This window comes from Littorina saxatilis, linkage group LG3 (assembly GCF_037325665.1).
Source record: "Littorina saxatilis isolate snail1 linkage group LG3, US_GU_Lsax_2.0, whole genome shotgun sequence".
Classification (NCBI taxonomy): domain Eukaryota; kingdom Metazoa; phylum Mollusca; class Gastropoda; order Littorinimorpha; family Littorinidae; genus Littorina; species Littorina saxatilis.
In genome coordinates this window covers 9,793,831-9,816,791 of record NC_090247.1, presented here as the reverse complement: position 1 = coordinate 9,816,791, position 22,961 = coordinate 9,793,831, and positions in this window count along the sequence as shown.

The following is a 22,961-nucleotide window of genomic DNA, read 5'->3' as shown; positions in this document are numbered from 1 at the left end:
AGAGACAGAGACAGAGAGAGAGACAGAGGAGAGAGAGAGAGAGACAGAGAGAGAGACACTGACACAGACAGAGACAGAGAGAATGAGAGAGACAGAGAGACAGACAGAGCGGCAGAAAGACAGACAGACAGACAGACGGACGGACGGAAAGCACAATCAATAATTTAGAAAGTTCTGTACTTACCAAGCTGGTCTTCTCTTGTATGGAAGCATAAATCCTGTCCATATTCTTGCAGTGAACTTGAGTCTGTTCCCTCCCTCTCAGTTCGTTCTACTCCACTGCAAGTCTGCGAACCGGCGAAACGCTGCTGTCTGCTGCGAAAGACTGCCAGTCAAAAGTGAGCGGGCAATCTTGCAACGCCTGACTTTCCTAAATTCTGCCTCGCCGCTTTGCCAGTTCCGACTAATCCAGTTTTAGCGGCAAAACACCACTGACAAAGCCTCGGGAATTACTTACCGACTCTCTCTCTCTCTCTCTCTCTCTCTCTCTCTCTCTCTCTCTCTCTCTCTCTCTCTTCCTTTCTCTTTCTGTCTCTCTCTTTCTCTGTCTCTTTGTCTCTCAGTCTCTCTCTCTCTCTCTCTCTCTCTCTCTCTCTCTCGCTCTCTCTCTCTCTCTGTCTCTCAGTCTCAGTCTCTGTCTCTCTGTCTCTCTCTGTCTTTCGACTCTCTCTCTCTCTCTCTCTCTCTCTCTCTCTCTCTCTCTCTCTCTCTCTCTCCGTTACCGCAGTCTCTGTTTCCCCTCTTTCTTCCTTTCCGGCTGTCAGTTTATTTTATTTTCAGATTTTACTGACAAAAACAACAGAGTCAAAGTCTCAGGAATTACTGAATCTTGTTTCCTCCCTCCCTCCCTCCCTCCTTTCTCCTGTAACTATGTCTCACCCCTATTCAGTGCCGTCTCTCTCCCTCTCTCTTTCTCCTGTAACTATGTCTCACCCCTATTCAGTGCCGTCTCTCTCCCTCCCTCCCTCCCTCCTTTCTCCTGTAACTATGTCTCACCCCTATTCAGTGCCGTCTCTCTCCCTCTCTCTTTCTCCTGTAACTATGTCTCACCCCTATTCAGTGCCGTCTCTCTCTCTCTCTTTCTCCTGTAACTATGTCTCACCCCTATTCAGTGCCGTCTCTCTCCCTCTCTCTTTCTCCTGTAACTATGTCTCACCCCTATTCAGTGCCGTCTCTCTCCCTCTCTCTTTCTCCTGTAACTATGTCTCACCCCTATTCAGTGCCGTCTCTCTTCCTCTCTCTTTCTCCTGTAACTATGTCTCACCCCTATTCAGTGCCGTCTCTCTCTCTCTCTTTCTCCTGTAACTATGTCTCACCCCTATTCAGTGCCGTCTCTCTCCCTCTCTCTTTCTCCTGTAACTATGTCTCACCCCTATTCAGTGCCGTCTCTCTCCCTCTCTCTTTCTCCTGTAACTATGTCTCACCCCTATTCAGTGCCGTCTCTCTTCCTCTCTCTTTCTCCTGTAACTATGTCTCACCCCTATTCAGTGCCGTCTCTCTCCCTCTCTCTTTCTCCTGTAACTATGTCTCACCCCTATTCACTGCCGTCTCTCTCCCTCTCTCTTTCTCCTGTAACTATGTTTCACCCCTATTCAGTGCCGTCTCTCTCCCTCTCTCTTTCTCCCGCCGTGACCGCCTCTCTCCCTCGCTCTCTCTTCCTCCGTGACCGCCTCTCTCCCTTTCTCTTTCTCCCTCCGTGACCGTCTCTCTCCCTCTCTCTTTCTCCCGCCGTGACCGCCTCTCTCCCTCGCTCCCTCCCTCTCAGTCTCTTTCCCCCTCCCCCTTCCATTCCGTATCCTTCTCTGTCAGTTTTTATCGGAAAACACCATAGTCTGTTTTACCATAGACCATATATTATTTGGTCTATGGTTTTACTCACCCTCCCGCCTCCTCAGTGTTACCAAAGATACTTCTCCTTCTGCACGGTTTTTGGTGTCACCTTCTTCCTTCCTCTCTCCTTCCTGCTCAGTCTTGTCTGTTTATTTTTGTAATTTTTCTGGTGTACTTTTTCTCGCTTGTTGTGGTTGTTTTCCTCCTCTCCTCTCCCCTCATCCACCCACCTTTTTTTTCTCTCTTCCTCACTCAAACATTTACTTCTCATGTATAGCATTGTAGAAGTCTGATGCGATGTTTCACAACGCTCTGTGTTCTCTGGGCCAGTGTCGCCTCCTTTCGCTTTTGCTTCTCTGGCCGCTTGTGCCCATGCGAGGTGTTACGTCACAGTTTGTTTGTTTGTTTGTTTAAGAGAGTGTGTGTGTGAGTGTGTGTGTGTGCGAGTGTGTGTGTGTGTGTGTGTGTGTGTGTGTGAGGGTGTTTGTGTGTGTGTATGTGTGTTTGTTTGTGTGCGCTCGAGCGTAAATTTAGTGCGTGCACGCGTCCGTACGTGCGTACTTGTGTGTGTGTGTGTGTGTGTGTGTGTGTGTGTATGCTTGCGTGACTGTGACGCCCAGTACTGAGCTTAATACGAATGTAGCGCTGGGACATGTTTTTCTTTATCTTTTCACTCCTCTTTCTTTTCAGAATTGTCCGTATTTACTTTAAACCCGTTAGTTTAATGAATACTTGGCAGCGGATTATATCGTTTGAGTCCGAACTTTTATACAAAATGCACAAGAGACATACAATATACGATTTTATTACAACCATGTGCAGTACAAGAGAACTATTTCTTGGCTTGGGGCGGGGATATAGCTCAGTTGGTAGCGCGCTGGATTTGTATTCAGTTGGCCGCTGTCAGCGTGAGTTCGATCCCAGGTTCGGCGGAAATTTATTTCACAGAGTCAACTTTGTGTGCAGACTCTCTTCGGTGTCCGAACCTCCCCCCGTGTACACTACATTGGGTGTGCACGTTAAAGATCCCACGATTGACAAAAGGGTCTTTCCTGGCAAAATTGCTTAGGCACAGTTAATAATTGTCTACCTATACCCGTGTGACTTGGAATAATAGGCCGTGAAAGGTAAATATGCGCCGAAATGGCTGCAATCTACTGGCCGTATAAAATTTCATCTCACACGGCATCACTGCAGAGCGCCTAGAACTGTACCCACGGAATATGCGCGATATAAGACTCATTGATTGATTGATTGATTGATTGAAATACTCAAAGCATTCGAACACAACAGCATACAATGAGCTATACGTTATAATAGTGTCTAGAATTCTGTACGTCCCGTCAGAGCGTGTTCGACGCTGAAGAGAGTTTTTTTTCCTTCTTCTTCAAGCTGCTTGCCAGTATACTACGAGTAAATGCACAGATGCAACTTTGGGCGGATTGATGCAACACAATATTCATTTCTCGTGCGCATATCTGCATCTCCCTGGTCTCAGAATTTATCGGTGGCAAATCAGTGTGTGTAAGCAACCCAAGGGCCTCATAAATAGACATAATATTGGATCACCGGCAGTGCTACAGTGGGCACCGCTCGTTTACGTTGGATCATGATGTGTTCTGATAAAGAAGAGTGTGTGTGTGTGTGTGTGTGTGGGGGGGGGTGGGTGCTGTGTATGTGGGTACGTGTGTGTGTGTGTGTGTGTGTGTGTGTGTGTGTGTGTGTGTGTGTGTGTGTGTCGCCGTTTCTGTCAATCAGTCTGTCTGTTTGTGTGTGTGTGTGTGTGTGTGTGTGTGTGTGTGTGTGTGTGTGTTTCTCACCGTTTTTGTCAATCAGTCTGTCTGTCCGTCTGTTTGTGTGTGTGTGTGCGCATTCTTGCATTTGATTCTTTATTACTGGTCTGTCTATATACAGTATGTTTTTGGTCTGTTTTTACATTTAGTCAAGTTTTGACTAAATGTTTTAGTGTTGGAGCCAAACTCTGGGGTCCTGCCGACGAACTGCGCAAGACTGCGGACTTCCTGGCAGCCACTGGTCTGAGGATTTAGCACGGCCATCAACATCGAACGCAGAAGAAGAAGAAGACTAAATGTTTTAGCATAGAGGGGGAATCGAGACGAGGGTCGTGGTGTATATGTGTGTGTCTGTCTGTCTGTCTGTCAGTGCGTGTGTGTGTGTAGAGCGATTCAGACCAATCTACTGGACCGATCTTTTTTAAAATTTGACATGAGAGTTCCTGGGAATGATATCCCCCGACTTTTTTTTTCTTTTTTTCGATAAATACTTTTAATGACGTCATATCCGGCTTTTTGTGAAAGTTGAGGCGGCACTGATTGAAATTTTTGTAAAGCAATCTTCGACGAAGGCCGGACTTCGGTATTGCATTTCAGCTTGGTGGCTTAAAAATTAATTAATGACTTTGGTCATTAAAAATCTGAAAATTGTAAACAAAATTATTTTTATAAAACGATCCAAATTTACGTTCATCTTATTCTTCATAATTTTTTGATTCCAAAAACATATAAACATGTTATATTTGGATTAAAAAGAAGCTCTGAAAATTAAAAATATAAAAATTATGATCAAAATTAAATTTCCGAAATCGATTTAAAAACAATTTTATCTTAATCCTTGTCGGTTCCTGATTCCAAAAAAATATAGATATGATATGTTTGGATTAAAAACACGCTCAGAAAGTTAAAACGAAGAGATGTACAGAAAAGCGCGCCATGCAGCACAGCGAAACCACTACCGCGCTGAACAGGCTCGTCAGTTTCACTCCGTTATGCACAAGCGGCGGACTACGGTCATCGTGAAAAAAATGCAGTGCGTTCAGTTTTATTCTGTGAGTTCCACAGCTTGACTAAATGTAGTAATTTCGCCTTACGCGACTTGTTACTTGTTTGTCCCGCATAGTAATGAGATCAGAGTTGAATTAATCGCCTCAAAGTATTATCGGAACCCATCCATGTTTAGAATGTGCCAATTACTATCCTCTACAAATGTCCAAGTGGTAAGACAATTAGCAACGTATATTTTACACCTCCGGTATAGGGGTGTGTATAGGATTCGCTCGATGTGTTTGTTTGTTTGTTTGTTTGTGTTCGCATATAGATCTCAAGAATGAACGGACCGATTGTCACCAAACTTGGTGAACAGGTTCTATACACTCCTGAGACGGTCCTTACAAAAATTGGGACCAGTCAAACACACGGTCAGGGAGTTATTGGTGGATTAAGATTCTACAAGGACTTATAGAGGGACATATTAATGGTCAAAGGGAAATAACCTTCTCAGTTGGTGGCAGTGAGAATGGTTATTTCCCTTTGACCAACGGGGGTGTTTTTCCTACCTCGGAGGAATTTCTTGTTTACAAAGCCTCTACGATTTCACACTGATTCTCTGCAAAATGCACAGTTGCAAGATGCCGGTCCGTAATATTGCATTTTTTGCTTCTTTTAAACATTGTTCGCTTGTATTATGTGTCACAAGTCTTGTTATGGGCCGGAGGCCTAACAAATAAAATTTCCGATTTCCGACTCTCTCTCTCTCTCTCTCTGTCTCTCTGTCTCTCTGTCTCAATCCTCTCTCTCTCTCTTTCTCTCTCTCTCTCTCTCTCTCTCTCTCTCTCTCTCTCTCTCTCTCTCTTTCTCTCTCTTTCTCTGTCTTCTTTCATTTTGTGCATGGCCGTTGCCAGTCTATGCCAGAGGCGGGTACTTCATACTTGTTCCCTGGCCTGCCTTTTATCACTATATGAGGGGTTTTCAATTTTGGGGCAAAAATGAAGAAAAAAATCGGGGGGGAATAATCTTCACCAAAGGAATCAGCAATAATTTTATGTTGAACTATACCCATTGGGTATTCCATAGGTCGCTTCTTGCCACTTTTACAAAACTATGTGAAGAAATATAAAAATGTGAAAAAATGTACACATGTGAAAATGTCCGTCGTGTCACGGACAAGTTTTTTTTATTTTTTTTATGATAAATTTAATCACTCAGTCCATTTCTTTTCAGTTACACAACACACAGATCAGCCTTCAATGGAATAAATCAAAATATGTGGGTTTTGTTTTAAAGAAAGTGCATTGATTACAGAAAATAATAGAGTAGAAAGAAAAATTAATAAATCACAGCACACGTCAACACACATAAAACTGAAACAAATGCACACATTTATGTGAAACTTTTTTTTACTAGTAACTCTAAACGATGGCAACAAGCACCCAAAACCCTTGATTATGAAACAACATCTTTGGTTTGCAAATTAAGCCTTAGTGTGCAGTGTGACACGATGGACACGCTCGTGACACGATGGACACGCTCGTGACACGATAGACATTTGCACATACAAAAGGAAGCAAGTTTGAAAATTACATTTTTTTTAAATTGGGTATTAAACTAAGCAAACAAAAAGCAGAATTGGAATGCCTTTCCACATGGCATTTTTATAAAACTGAACGAGTCAAGAGGAACGACTGAAAAAGTGTAAAGGTAACCGTCTTTGAACTTAATGTCTGTTATGATAGCGAGCTCTAGGTTGAGTGAACACATCAGACTGCAACGGGGTGTGTCTCCGGAAAAGCTTCTCTTGCACATGATTCCATACAAATAGATCTACAGTGTAATGATCAGAGAAGCCATCTTTTTTAACTGGCTCAGAGATGACAGCCAGAATATCTTCATGGGGGTACCATAGTGTGTCCTTCATTCTTGGTGAAAAGAAACAATTGTCCTTTCCAAGTTGGTGCAAGCAGTCCACCAGGTATTCTCCATTGTCAACGTCTACCACTAGACCGGGATATGCCATCTTGTCGTAAGCGACAAACACCCAACGCCCAAGATAATCTTCCGGTCGAATTCCTTCTACACTCTTCAAAAAAAGTTAAGGATAACTTTTTTACAAGCACGCCACACATAACAGACAAGACCGTAGGCGTAATGACAAACAAAGCAAAGATCGAACGCGGCAGCGACAATTTAGCTAGAGTGTGTCAAACGTGACAACCCTCGAAAATGGAATTCACAACAATGTGAATCAGTGTCAATAACGCGTGTGCCCTCCGTTGTGTGCCAGGCATTCAACACATCGTTGGCGCATGGAGTGGATCAGGTTGCATATGTATGCTCTGGGAACTCCATTCCACTCCTGCTGGAGCCATTGCAGCAGTTGACCCAGATTGGCAGGAGGAGGGTGATGTTGCTGTACCCGACAACAAAGCTCGTCCCACATGTGCTCTATGGGGTTCAGGTCCGAGCTGTTGGCTGGCCACATCATCCTGTTGACCCTGGCCTGCTGGATGAAGGTGTTTACAGCTGCAGAGCGATGGGGAGGTGCGTTGTCATCCTGAAGAATCGCACGAGGGCCGATCGCTTGGAGGGCTGGAATGACCAGGGGTTGCAGGATCTCATTCTGGTAGCGGACAACGGTCAAGTTGCCCACTACATGGTACAGAGGTGTCCTTTGACGTGTGCTGATCCCTCCCCAGACCATCACAGAGCCTCCGCCAAAACGCTGTCGTTCCAGAACAGCGCCTTCTGCGAAGCGCTCTCCGCGACGCCTTCACACTCGGATGCGACCATCAGCAGGTTCCAAGCAAAAGCGGGACTCATCTGTAAACAACACCTGAGCCCACTGCTGACGTTGCCACCTCACATGTTGAGTGCACCAGGCTCGGCGAGCTGCTCGGTGATTAGCAGTCAGGGTTGTTCCTCGGACTGGACGCCTTGCACGCAAACCAAAGTTGTGTAAGCGGTTTCGGATCGTCTGACCACTAACAACAGTGTTGCCGTGGTAGCTTGTAGGCGTTGCCTAATGTTGTTTGCCGTAGCCATTCTTTGTTGCATGGCTTGCCTCTGAATGAAGCGATCCTCTCTTTGTGTGGTGACTCTGGGCCGACGAGAACGTTGTCGCTCCTGCACTCTTCCAGCTGCGTGGAATCTCTGTTTTAGTCGAATGATGACAGAGGGAGCCACTGCAAGCCTTGGGGCCACTTGCCTGGCAGCAACACTGTCTTGTAGCCATCCTATTGCCCTTGCTCTATCCAAATTGCTCAGTTTTCTTTGTGGGGGCATGTTGCTACTGTGCATAATTGTGTCAGCGTGTCAACCTTTAAATACAAGGTGGTGAGCGATGTTAATAGCCAGGACCCTGTTGTAGCACGTGCATCACAACCTTTTGCCCTGGCATGCGTTCCGCAAACTTCATGGGGCTATAAAAAACCACCCTTTTTCTACCAAAATGCAGAAACTTTTGAGAAGTCACACAAAGGGAAATAACTCTGCCTGCCAAACAAAATTCTAGGTCAAGACTCATTGTTCATTTGTTAATTCAAACACATTAATCTTTTGATTATTATGTCGATGTTGAATTTTTTGGCAATTTTTTATAATTAGATCCGTTTTTTCAACCGATCCTTAACTTTTTTTGAAGAGTGTATGTATCACTAGATCTACATGCTTACATTGTCAGGTGTATAGCTAGCCCATTTCATCGCCTATACATAAATAACTGAATTACATCGAACAAGACACACGAATATGTCTGTTGTGTCACAATTGTGTCCATCGTGTCACGACTGAGATCGTGACACGATGGACCGTGACACGATGGACAAATTTCAACAAAAAAATTATGAATGCTCCCTGTTCCAAATTTGATTGCAATTTCAAATCTAGATAGTTAAGTGTCCCAAAGTCCCATGTATTGAATGTGATTTGAGCACATTTCAAGTTTTAATCACTATCACACACCCCGTGACACGATGGACATAAAATATTTTTAATACTCACTTTGACAACTTCAGGACACCAATAAAATAAGACGTAAAGGCCACGCGGAGATAGGTTTTTCCTGAAAGGAGGCGACAAAAGGGACGCGATCTTGGTTACATTTAAAATTACGAAAAAAGGGACCCGTCATTGTGTTTCAGTCGCGTTCAGTAAACGTGACACGACGGACATAAAAAGTGAAGACAGCATTTTTTGCTCTTTTATTTTCGTTTCATAAATAAAGTATAAAAGGACATTAAAAAAGCTGCTCACAGATCGGTTAGTGTTCTAAAAAACAATTTTTTGAATATTTTTTCATTCATGTACGATTTTTTTCTGACGATCTACAGACATTTGAAATTTTGCTGTCTAACCAAAAGACACCCATTTTTTGACACCCTCGCTTACTATTTGACCTTAAAAGGTATAAGGTAAACACACAAATAACGCAAAACTCTTGACCAGTTTGCGAAGGACATTTTGAAGAAGACATTAACCCGAATTTCAGTACAATCGGAGCACTGTGTGAAGCTCTGAATTTTTTTGAAGTTCAAAGACACGTTTTTGCCTCAAAATTGAAAAACCGTCATATCTGGGCGGGGATGTAGCCCAGTCGGTAGCGCGCTGGATTTGTATCCAGTTGGCCGCTGTCAGCGTGAGTTCGTCCCCACGTTCGGCGAGATATTTATTTCTCAGAGTCAACTTTGTGTGCAGACTCTCCTCGGTGTCCGAACACCCCCGTGTGTACACGCAAGCACAAGACCAAGTGCGCACGAAAAAGATCATGTAATCCATGTCAGAGTTCGGTGGGTTATAGAAACACGAAAATACCCAGCATGCTTCCTCCGAAAGCGGCGTATGGCTGCCTAAATGGCGGGGTAAAAACGGTCATAGCTCTACACGTAAAAGTCGTGGGAGTTTCAGCCCATGAACGAACAAACAAACTATATGTATCTTCAAATTATTGTTTATTCATACGCAGTCAAAATCCGACGTGTCCACCATTACAACGTTTTGCCTCCGTCTCTCCTACAATGCCAACAGAACGCATCAATTTATTTTGCAGTCGCACCCCAAGGCACGGAAAAGGGGGAACAATTCACTTCACTTGTCCAGCTCATGCTTACTTCCCTTTCAATTTCCGTGCAGACGACACTAATCGATCAGGCACGTGCTCGAGGCCGCTTCCCGGATGTCGCAATACCAGTTAAAATGGCAACACACACGCTAACATTAATTTAATTATTTTCATTGGAAAAAGATCTATCTTTGACAAAGCAAAACTCGCAGAAACAAGCACACAGACACAGACAGACAGACACGTACACAGAAACACACACACACACACAACACACACAAACACACACACACACACACACACACACATACGCACACACACACACACACACAGACACAGACACACACACACACACACACACACACACACACACACAACTTTGTAACGTTCCATCGGACAAGATGTAATCGCTGGACTTAGCCTTTTGAAGATAAAACATCTGATGTTTTCGTCATTTTGAAAAGAATCCTTCACACTCTCTTGTCTCTGGTTCGCAAATCTCCATACTATAGCCCCTTGGAGGTGACGTCATTTTCAGAGAAAAACACACCAAAAGAACACTTGAGATTCACTTCGTGTGACGCTGAACCACACATGGGGCTTAATGTCCCTCAGATCGATATGTAACTGATGAAGACATGACGTGACGACATATTTTAGACCCCTGTATCTTGGAAGCTAAAGAGGATACCTGATGCCTCGTTACTTTGCTGAAGAGCCGCTCAGCAGCTCAATGCCAACTGTTTACTTTCACCCAAACCTTCGACTGATTATCGCGAACATTGACATACCCTCAAGTTGAGGGCCCCAAAGGGGGGGTATCATCACGATCACGGGAAGGGAAATTTTCGCTTTCACGATCACAGTTACCTTGATTTTTGTTTTCACGATCACGAACACCAGTGGCAAATCACGGTCACGGTAAAAGTTGCATGTACAGAAAGCACGTGTCAAAGTAAACACAACCACACAGTAATTCGCTCCTCTGGATCTATTGTTTATTCAACACAAAGCGACAACTGTTGCACTTTTTTATAATAAATTTTTGAATTCTCTTTCATACACACATAGAAATACATATCATGATTTGTAATCAGTAACAAGAATGTTGTTTTCATTGGGTTTTTTCTCTCTCTCTCTCTCTCTCTCTCTCTCTCTCTCTCTCTCTCTCTCTCTCTCTCTCTCTCTCTCTCTCTCTCTCTCTCTCTCTACACTCATACACATTCAACCCCCACACCCTCACTCACACACATGAATATATACTTGCACAATTTCACATTTCCAGAGCTAAATCTTGTAAACCCATTTTCTCAAAAACTATTGGGTGGATTGAAATTAAAGTACATGTATGTGTGATGGGTTTTTTATTTTCAACTTTGCCGTACAATTTGAGGTACACCATCGCCTGGTTCCATGGCCTTGAATAAAAAACAGGAATGCTACAGGCTAAAAACGGTTTTACCTGAAAGAAGCGCGCAGTACCAGTAGCGAAGCCACAAGCCTGAGCCTGCGAAGCAGGCGAGTCAACTAGGGGGGTCCGGGGGCATGCCCCCCCGGAAATTTTTTCAAAAAACGGTTAAAATCTGTGCAATCTGGTGCATTCTGGGCATCATTTTAGGGGTTGTAATAGTGTTGTGATCTTGTTAAAAATCCCATTTTAGCCTCCCCCCACCACCATTCAACACACCTCCAAACTGGTGAAAACAACACTACTGTGCGCTGGCTTCATTGAGACCGGCGCCCGGTCGCGTTGCGCGATATTCACACGGATCGTTTTTGCGGAAATTTTTCAACTTCACCGGAAAAAATTTGAATTCGAATTTCACTCAAACCTTTTGCACGAAGCCCTTTCATTGGATGAAGTTTGGTAGAATTTTGCAATTTGCCTTCTGATTGGATCTCTTTTTGTCAGTGTGTAATTGTAAAGGGAAGCAATCGCTCTCAAAATCATATTTCTGAATGTGTTGTTGCTTCCCTTTCAATCGGGGTTGGCTCCTTACCGAATAGACTACAGGATCATAGAGTGTAATACAGCTGTGAAAAAATGTACGTTGAAAATAAAATGCTTTGCAATAATGCCCATCACGATCACGAAAACAAATGACGATCACGATCACGAGACTTGATTTTTTTGTCATCACGGATCACGGGCAAAGTCCCATCACGATCACAGAAATGGAAATTTCGGCAATCACGGTCACAGAAAGGTCAAAAAACGCCAATCACGATCACGGTTTTAAACCCTTTGGGGCCCTCTCAAGTTCCTAACAAGCTGGAATTCTCTGCGCTCAAAATAACTTCAGGTATATTCTGTCAGTGACACTCGGACAAGAAATGTCTGCAATAGACTACTAGAATCATAATTGTACATTGTGTTATGAAAGATTCTGAAATGTCCAAGAATATTATTTAGATGATTTTGTGTTGTTGTTTTTTCTCTTCATTACATTTAGTCAAGTTTTGACTAAATGTTTTAACATAGAGGGGGAATCGAGACGAGGCTCGTGGTGTATGTGTGTCTGTGTGTGTGTGTGTGTGTGTCTGTGCGTGTGTGTGTGTGTAGAGCGATTCAGAGTAAACTACTGGACCGATCTTTATGAAATTTGACATGAGAGTTCCTGGGTATGATATCCCCAGACGTTTTTACAATTTTTCGATAAATGTCTTTGATGACGTCATATCCGGCTTTTTGTAAAAGTTGAGGCGGCACTGTCACACCTTTATTTTTTTAATCAAAGTGATTGAAATTTTGGCCAAGCAATCTTCGATGAAGGCCGGACTTCGGTATTGCATTTCAGCATGGAGGCTTAAAAATTAATGAATGACTTTGGACATTAAAAATCTGAAAATTGCAATTAGAATTATGTTTTAATAAAACGATCCAAAATTACTTTTATTTTATTCTTTATCGTGTTCTGATTCCAAAAACATATAAATATGTTATATTCGGATTAAAAACAAGCTCTGAAAATAAAAAATATAAAAATTATTATTAAAATTAAATTTCCGAAATCGTTTTAAAAACAAGTTCAGCTTATTCCTTGTCGGTTCCTGATTCCAAAAACATATAGATATGATATGTTTGGATTAAAAACACGCTCAGAAAGTTAAAGGTAGAGAAGTACAGTAAAGCGTGCTATGCAGCACAGCGCAACCGCTACCGCGCTAGACAGGCTCGTCACTTTCACTGCCTTTTGCACTAGCGGCGGACTACGGTCATTGTGAAAAAATGCAGTGCGTTCAAAACAAGTCGCGTAAGGCGAACTTACTACATTTAGTCAAGCTGTGGAACTCACAGAATGAAACTGAACGCACTGCATTTTTTGTGTGGATAGATTCGCGTAGCCGTGGAGCGATGCTTATCAGAATGGGCAGACCCCTGCAACGCTTTTTCCTGGAGTGTTATTGGCCCTGTTGGCAATAAGCTTGATGTACGTTTTTGTGCCGAGATTGAGTTTTACATCCAAAATGTTTTGCCAGCGGGAGACACCAACAACAACACCACTGTTGTTCTCTTTGTGGTAGGAATTGTCGTTCAGTAAAAAAAAAGGAACAGGGAGCGGTACAACGGGGGGAGAGATACGTTATCGGTACAAATTATTATTTCATTTTTAAAATGCGTTGTCCCTTTCTCTTTGTATTTTGAGTTGTGTCTCTACTGTCTATTTCTCTCTCTGGTAGTGGAATGGCTTTTGTGGTCATGTCTGTCTGTCTGGGTTTGCCCATCCGTTGTAATGTCTATCTGTCTGTCTGTCTTCCCCCCCTCTCTCTCTCTCTCTCTCTCTCCCTCTCTCTCTCTCTCTCCCTCTCTCTTTCTCTTTCTCTCTCGCCCTCTCTCTCTCTCTCTCCCTCCCTCTCTCTCTCTCTCCCTCTCTCTCTCTCTCTCTCTCCCTCTCTCTCTCTCTCTCTGTCTCTCTCTCTCTCTCTCTCTCTCTCTTTTTCTTGACAACAGACCACAATGCTGAGCATACAGCATTGCCAGTTCTCGAGCATGCACTCTTTCTTCTCTGACATTGAATCTATTGCAAGGGTACCTTTTAGCACTTAAACACATTTTCGTCTTGGCAGTGTCACAAGGAAGTCTGCTGTTAGAACCAACAAACACATAAACAAACACAACTGTCACATCAACACATCGTTTTGACATGTGTCATTGTTGGTAACGACTAGTTTTCACTGTTACTGAGAATCTTTTGTACCTGAGCATACCTGTTACAAAGGTAGGCAGTCTGCCAAGGTGTTCGTCACTAAAAAAAATAAGCCATTCTATTGCGGAAGACTTTTTGAATACAAAAAGTAGACTATGCAAAACAGTTCATGCTTTACAGGGACATCATATTCAGTTATTTCTGTTCAACTCTACACATCGTGTACACCAGACACACACACGCTTGTGTAGACAATGACATAGGAGCACACATAACAAGGAAAGAGAGAGAGAGAGAGAGAGAGACTGAGAGAGAGAGAGAGAGAGAGAGACTGATAGTTTGTTTGTTTGTTTGCTTAACGCCCAAAAATAAGACGAAAATGTTGCCAAAAGAGCATAAAAAGTGAAGCAAAGGGGAGCAACTCCTGTCAGCAAAAGAGTCATAAGAAAACGTGATTAGCTCCCATGAATGAAACAGTCGTAATACACAATGATACTACCTGAAAAGCTTAATATAAGCAAAAAACAAGAGGCGAAGCCTTCAAGGCTCCCGGAAGAAATCGACAAACAGTAACACAAACTCAATCACTCCGTCACACGCACACACACTTACGTGAGCCAATAAGCAAGAACAAGGGAGTAAAAGTGAATGAACGGAAGCAGAGATGCGTTCTGTAAATGCATACCATGAAAGAGTGCATGAGCAGGACAAAAGAGGAAAACGCCGTAAAAATCGGCGAGAAACTGTAAATACAGAATGGCAACGGTCCAAGGAAAGTAACTGCAAATGACGGTCCAAGGGAAGCAACCGCGACTACCGGTACCACAGTACCATTAAATGACGTCAACATTATTATTTGCAGTTTTGTGATGTCATGCAGCTGGTGTTCATACACTTGAGAGCGACATCGATCCGCGATCGTAATAGAGTCCGACATAAGCAGACGAAAAGTTGCACAACAAAAAAATAAGACAAGTGGTATTTTGTCCCGCGCAAAGCATTGATATGAATAAAAGTTCGATTTTTTTTTTTAATGAATTTAGTAATTGTTTATTGCTTTATCGGAATGGGTTTTGATGGTGGCCAGTGTTTGTGGGGGACCTTGCATAAGCCGAATCCAAAGTTTGGCGACGATCGGTTGTCATTAAGGCGTCTTAATTAGCAGAACAATATTCCCCCTATATACTATGTATAGTGGCGACCCGAGTTTAAACTTTAAAAACAGTTTTCTCCGAATGGCTTACTTTAATGGCCAATATTTAGAGCGTGGGAGTTTCAGCCCACGAACGCAGAAGAAGAAGAAGAAGAGCTGGCCTGGCCTAAGTCTGACCTAAAGTTTGGTGAGTATCGGTTGCGGCTAACATGCCTTAATTAGCGATAATTAGGGCTGTTTGAGTTAAAACTTAAAAATTGTTCTCTCGGAATGGGTTTTGATGGTGGCCAGTGTTTGCGGGGGACCTTGCCTAAGCCGAATCCAAAGTTCGGTGACGATCGGTTGATATTAAGGTGTCTTAATTAGCAGATCAATAATTATTTAGTACAAAACTGGTTGAAGGGCTGTTGCAATATTAACGCATTTTCTCTGTATTCTAGTACTTGGTGAAATCAGGCAAATAATTTGGTCGAAACAATGAGTAAACAATCTGATTAAACACAGTTTTAAAGCAAAATGAACAAGGTTTCTTGTGATTATCTTTGTTTTATGATATTATCATTAACAAACAGTTGGTGTCAAGAAAAAACAAGTGCCTCATATCTTTTGCTGGAGAGCAAATTATATTAGTCCACATAACCTTGCGAGATTCTATTTGACAAATTCGTGCAAACATGCTTGCGACCTCTTCAATGCATGTTCTCAGAAAAGATACTACATTTCCATGGCATGCAGCATCACGCACGCACCACGTGTTCAGTGTGTCATGTTTGGTATACAATAACATTATTCGTTGCTCTCTGAGAGTAACTGTGTTTCCAGAACCTGCAGCAGGCATTGTTCCTGAGCACGCCTCCTCCGCTCCAGCAGCATGTTGAGGCTGTAGAGGAAGGGGTTGAGCGCCGAGTTGAGCGGCAGCACCAGGATGGCCATGGCCACGTTCACCTCACCAGGAACGGCAACTCCCCTGGATGCCAGCAGACCCAGCAAGCCGATGGGGAACCAGCACAGAAAGTCCGTGACGGCGATGGTGATGAGGCGACGGGCGATGTTGACGTCCTGTTCTTTGCGTGAAGAGTCCGGTCCCAGGCTCATCCTGCTGGACTGGATGGAAGTGTAGATGAAGACCTGCCCCACTGCCATCAGCACGAACAGCACAAAGTTGAGCACGATCATCACGCCGAAGGAATAGCTGCGGCCCATGAAGTCGTTCCTGGTGATGGGTAGTGGGATACAGATGCCTGTCTGGCTGTAGAACTGCCAGTGTGACGTTGCGGGAAGGAGAGGGACGGCCGCAACTCCCACACCCAGCAGCCATGTTGCCGCGCAGGCCATGTGAGACGCCTTGCTGCTGAAGCGGAAGTCGCTGAAGGGAAAGCGCAGCGCCAAGAACCTGTCCAGGGTGATGAAACACACGATGAAGGCGGACACCTCGCAGGACAGGAGAGACAGGAAGCCAGCCACCTTACAGGCGACACTGTGTCTCCAGGCGTTGTCTTCCCACAGGTAGGAGCCCTGGTACAGACGATCAGCCAGACCAATAATCGCCAGGTACACGCCCATCACAAAGTCCGAGACACAAAGGTGGGAAACGAACGTACCAAAGCCAGACCCTCTGCTTTGTTTCCAAACGAACAATCTAAAAACCAAGCTGCCCAGATTCCCGAGCAGTGCAGAAGCAGAGAAAAAGGAAAGCAAGATTCGGTAGAGATCAGATCGCAGGAGTGACTCACATGATGAAACCTCATTGAAAGGTGCCAAACAGTTGCTTGGATTAAATCCCAACGGTAACGTTAGCGGACAGCACAGCTTGTAGTTCTGTGCGTACAGTTCTTGGAAATGTTGAAGATTTTTCAGCAGATTTCTCTCAAAATCGTAAACGGGACATTGACGGGCATCGAGTACCGCTAGTTGTGTTAGGAATGTAAACGTTCCTTCAATTCGCTCAATGCCATTGTTGGACAAGTTCAGAACTTTCAAATTCGGCGTCCGCATAAAGATGTCTAATTTTAGTTCCTTCATGTAGACACGAGATACATCGAGAGTGCTGAGAAACGGAAAATCTACAGACAGGTTTAATGTAGAGGACAGTATTGATGTCAGAGGATTGCCAGACAGGTATAATTCCATTAGGTTTGGAAACAGAGTAAGGTCACCAGTGCTCACGGAGACGACATGGTTGTCACTAAGGTCCAGGCTTTGCAGATTGGGGAGTGTGACATTGCCGAAGTCCGTTAGACCACACCTGGCCACACCGAGACGAACCAGCATGACATTGTGCGTCAGGTGTTGCAAGCTTTGACCGCTGTCACTGGCGTCCAGGTAGCGAAGGTCGGGAACCTGGTGCACTGGAAAGGCGCGAGGACAAGTGGAGGCAAACCCCAAGCACGTGCAACCGGGAGGACAGTGGATGTGACAGTACTGCTCGTCGTCTTGCAGCGGGCAGTGGTAGAGCCCGTCACACACGTGGTCAGCATGCAGACAGATCCTTGAGTTTCTACACCTGTAGAACCCCGGGCAGGTATAGGTGGAGCACCCCTCCTCGTCCTCGTGGCCGGGACAGTCGTTGACGCCGTTACACCTGACGAAGACTGGCATGCAGTAGCCTCCCCCTGGACACTGAAAGTGAGTGTCTGGGCAGGTGTAGGAGTCGTTTATTGAAGGGGTCAGGGTTGTCATGGTGACGGCACTCGTGGTGTTTGCTGTGGGGTCAAAGTGGACGAGAGCAGGCGGGGGAATGGCGACGTATTTTCCCCAAAGTAGATCCTTCGCCCCAGAAACACAGTCCAGCTCGTCCTCCCCCGAGTAGCAATCGCTCTGTCCGTCACACCACTGCTGCAGGCTGATACACTGCACAGTGAGTCACAGTTAGCACCGTCGGAACGCAAACAAAATACTGGCCTCAGGTGCACCGAGCGAAAGTGGGTGCCCCCCAACCGGATGAGAACAAAACGCGGGGTCTGATTCGTTGAAATTGCAACAAATCTGAATTTCAACCAATCCAACACCGCGGATTCTTGTGCACCTCGGCCCAGATTATTCCTGCAATCATCACAGGACTACTTCCCATGACAGTCGCTCATGAAAGTGTACTCCCAAAATCGACCAGACAAAAGCATGTGGTCCCATTTTAAGGATCGATAAGAAAGCAACATTCCTAAATTTTTTCATACTTATACTAATCCTGTCAATTATAATCCTGATAATAACTCCAATTAAATAGTTACCCAGGACAAGCTATAATTTGTACGGCCATCTTACCCTCACGGTTTATTTGCCTCAGAATATGGATGGCTTTTGAACCAGTTAGGCTTTCCCGAACAGTGTCAGCTTTGTAAGGGTTGAATATTCAGAAAGCCTACCTGAAAGCTTTGTACTGAATGTTCACAAAATCTGAACAGTCCTGCTCCAATAGAAAAAAATGCATCCGAATGAGCAAGGGGCCCTGTTTTAATTCAAATGCAAATGAACATCACCTGATGGCTAGTTCCACACTTCAGCGGCGTGTCGCCCGTGCAGGGAGGAAACTGACAGAAATCCTCGTCTGAGTTGTCCGCACAGTCGTGTCTGTGGTCACACACGAGTGTGTAGGGCAAGTGTTGCACCCCGCTGCGGCATTCAAAGTAAGGACCCCTTTCCTTGTTCATTTCGTTTTGTGCAGAACCGGATATGACGCTTTCGCTGACGTAGGTATCACGTGACAAGCTGCCACATGGCAAGAAAGAGAGTACTATTTTTCCGTCGCTGCAAGTAGCGAGCGGCACGGGCCATTGTCTGTTCTCGGGGTACTGGAGGGGAATTGTCTCCTTCGACTGTTTGTCTTTTGCTACAGCAGAGTTGCGTTCACACAGAGCAACAGCTTCATCCTGCACTCTGCCATCCCGACAGCCTCTGTCTAAGGTGATCACGTCGTAACTACGATCGTCAAAAAATCCGCAGAGAAGTCGGCGGGAAGAGATGTCCGTTTTATAGGACACGGAGTAAGCCGCCGTGTTGTCCGCCCACATCGCCGCACGGCCGTATCTGCAAACATATGTACGCAGGGTGCTCCAAAATGACATACACGCACGCACGCTGGCACACACACACGCGCCCGCACGCACACACACACACAGACACACACACACACACACACACACACACACAAACACACGCACACGCACGCACACACACACACACACATAACAACAACAACAACAACAACAACAACAAAAACCACAAACAACAACAACAAGCACATTGTGACGGTTTTTTTGTCGAGAGGTCGGGCGTCTCTCGTGAAGGTGGATGCATCGATGTGACCCCCCCTCCCCCCTCCCGCAGTTCATCTCCCTTCAATAATGTTCAAATTAAAACAAACTTGACTAATGTAACAAGTCGCGTAAGGCGAAAATACAACATTTAGTCAAGTAGCTGTCGAACTCACAGAATGAAACTGAACGCAATGCCATTTTTCAGCAAGACCGTATACTCGTAGCATCGTCAGTCCACCGCTCATGGCAAAGGCAGTGAAATTGACAAGAAGAGCGGGGTAGTAGTTGCGCTAAGAAGGATAGCACGCTTTTCTGTACCTCTCTTTGTTTTAACTTTCTGAGCGTGTTTTTAATCCAAACATATCATATCTATATGTTTTTGGAATCAGGAACCGACAAGGAATAAGATGAAAGTGTTTTGAAATTGATTTCGACAATTTAATTTTGATAATAATTTTTATATATTTAATTTTCAGAGCTTGTTTTTAATCCAAATATAACATTTTTGGAATCAGAAAATGATGGAGATTAAGATGAACGTAAATTTGGATCGTTTTATAAAATTTTTTTTTTTAACAATTTTCAGATTTTTAATGACCAAAGTCATTAATTAATTTTTAAGCCACCAAGCTGAAATGCAATACCGAAGTCCGGGCTTCGTCGAACAATACTTGACCAAAATTTCAACCAATTTGGTTGAAAAATGAGGGCGTGACAGTGCCGCCTCAACTTTCACGAAAAGCCGGATATGACGTCATCACAGACATTTATAAAAAAATGAAAAAAACGTTCGGGGATTTTATACCCAGGAACTCTCATGTCAAATTTCATAAAGATCGGTCCAGTAGTTTAGTCTGAATCGCTCTACACACACACACACAGAGACACACACACACACGCACATACACCACGACCCCCGTCTCGATTCCCCCCTCTACGTTGAAACATTTAGTCAAAACTTGACTAAATGTAAAAAGTGCGATCCGCAGTGGCATGCTGATGACGGGAATTATTTAGTAGCATGTGTTATTTACATGCTGAGTGGAATTGAAGTAGCAGTGGTGAGACCGACAAAGACGGACACCATCTGTTTCCTGGCTTGCAAGGCCTCGGTCACTGTCGTCCATTCCTCGGCTGAGCTCATGGTGGCCAAGTGCGCGCCCTCGCTCTGACACATCCTGTTGGCCTCATCCCATGTCATTCCAGTCTAGGACACAAAGCATGCAGGCTACTTTATGGAAATACGTGTTCTCGGTGATGTGTACACGAAAGCCAGGAAGATACAAATCTAGACTCCAATATAAAACAAGGGGAAAACAACAGAGGAAATAGGTGTAAGAAAACAAAGAAACACACACACACACACACACACACACAGACACAGACACACACACACACACACACACACACACACACACACACACACACACACACACACGCGCGCGCGCGCACACACGCACACACTCACGCCATACCACACCACGCCTCATATGCGTGCACACACACACACACACATACACCTAGCACCCACCCGGGCAGGCCACAGCATAAAGTAGCAGGTATCTGACCCAGAGGTATCCCCCGCTCCGCAGTAGTTGTAGGGACAGTCCGCCTCGTCCCACCCTCCCTCACACTCCGGGTCCAGGTTGCAGGCAAAATGCTGCTGGAAATCTGGCCAGTGAGGCACCGAGCAATTCCACTGATGGTTTGGTAAGACTTGTGGTGCGGCTATGTCAGCCTGTTATACACATGAAAAGAACTGAATTTGCAAGCATTTACACGCACGCACACATACACACGCATGCATTCATACACAAACACTAACCACACCAAAACAGGCACGCACGCACGCACGCGTACACGCACCCTCCTACACGCACACTAACACACACAGACACACACACCTATATACACGTATACACTCACACCAATCACTCACCACACCCAAACACACACACACACACATACGCACACACACACATAAACACACACACACACACATAAACACTCACACACTCACGCACACACACACACACACACACATCCACACACATCCACACACACACACACACACACACACATACACATACACACTCTCTCTCACACACATACACATACACACACACACTCTCTCTCACACACACACACACACACACACACACACACACACAATCATCCCCCCACTTACACACCTGATGAAAAGTGAATCGAAAGCGAAGCAGAGAAATATCACACGGGGGCCAATCAAGCGTACAGCAGTGCTCGCAACACACCGTCACGAACACAGAGCCTTCTTCAACGACCGCGGGGAAAAACCTTCGATCCATCCCATTCCATCCCCGCATGCTTGACGTAGATATGGCGCTTATCTCAACCCCTGCTTGAGGCCGATGTCCTGTGTTACGACAGCCGTACGGTGTAACGATCATGCTCCGGACACTGATGACGGCGAAGTGACCAACAGGAACGTCCACCTGGCCCCGGAGGTGCTGATACTGCTTGACGAAGAGCTGCGCATCGGGTCTCCACCCGTAAGGCTGAACGTAACCTGTAAAGCAAGGTACAGTGGAACCCCCCTTTTACGACCTCCCAAAATTGAACGTTGCCGGGAGGATCTGTGGAAGGAAGTGGTGAGTCCGTAACTAATATTTGCTTTGAAAACAATGGGTTACGCCTATTGTAAAAGGACAGGGTTCCAGGGCTACAGGGGTCCAGGGCTACAGGGGTCCAGGGCTACAGGGGTCCAGGGCTACAGAGGTCCAGGGCTACAGGGGTCCAGGGCTACAGGGGTCCAGGGCTACGGGGTTCCAGGGCTACAGGGGTCCAGGGCTACGGGGTTCCAGGGCTACAGGTGTCCAGGGCTACAGGGGTCCAGGGCTACAGAGGTCCAGGGCTACAGAGGTCCAGGGCTACAGGGGTCCAGGGCTACAGGGGTCCAGGGCTACAGAGGTCCAGGGCTACAGAGGTCCAGGGCTACAGAGGTCCAGGGCTACAGGGGTCCAGGGCTACAGGGGTCCAGGGCTACAGGGGTCCAGCACATTCTCAACAGGTCGTTCAATGAGACAGATCTATGGACATGCCTGGATGTCAGAATGATATTGGGTGTGTCGAGGAAAAGAATAGCTGCAAGTGTGAGCTAAAAACAAGAACACATTTTCATTGAGAGGGCCCGGTAGCTCAGTTGGTAGAGCACTGGACTTGTGATCGGAAGGTCGCAGGTTCGAATTCGGGCCGGGACGGACACGGGTCAACTTTATATGCAGACCCAGACACGGAAGCCATGTCCCACCCCCGTGTCATCACAATGGCACGTAAAAGACCTTGGTCATTCTGTCATAAGTGCAGGTGGCTGAATACACCTAAACACGCAGACACCTGGGTAGCGCGACTCCGTTGCTGCTAGCTTTCCACTGGGAGGAAGCGACCCGAATTTCCCAGCGATGGGACAATAAAGTAATGAAAATGAAAAAATGAAATGAAATTACAAAACAAGTTTGTGCAGGCGAGATTTGGGGGTAAACAAAAAGACTGTCGCTGAACAAAGGGCGGAAGATGAACTGGCGGCACTCACAAAGCACGTGACTGTCGAGAACACTCCAGCAAAGTCGCATCAAGTCGAGCTACAATCATTTAAAGGAGCCGTACTTGAGCGACCAATATAAAGTACTTCTCGATTCTTCCATTAGCAACCGTCCTAGGTCCCCTAGGTGAGCTAGTACACTGGCCACA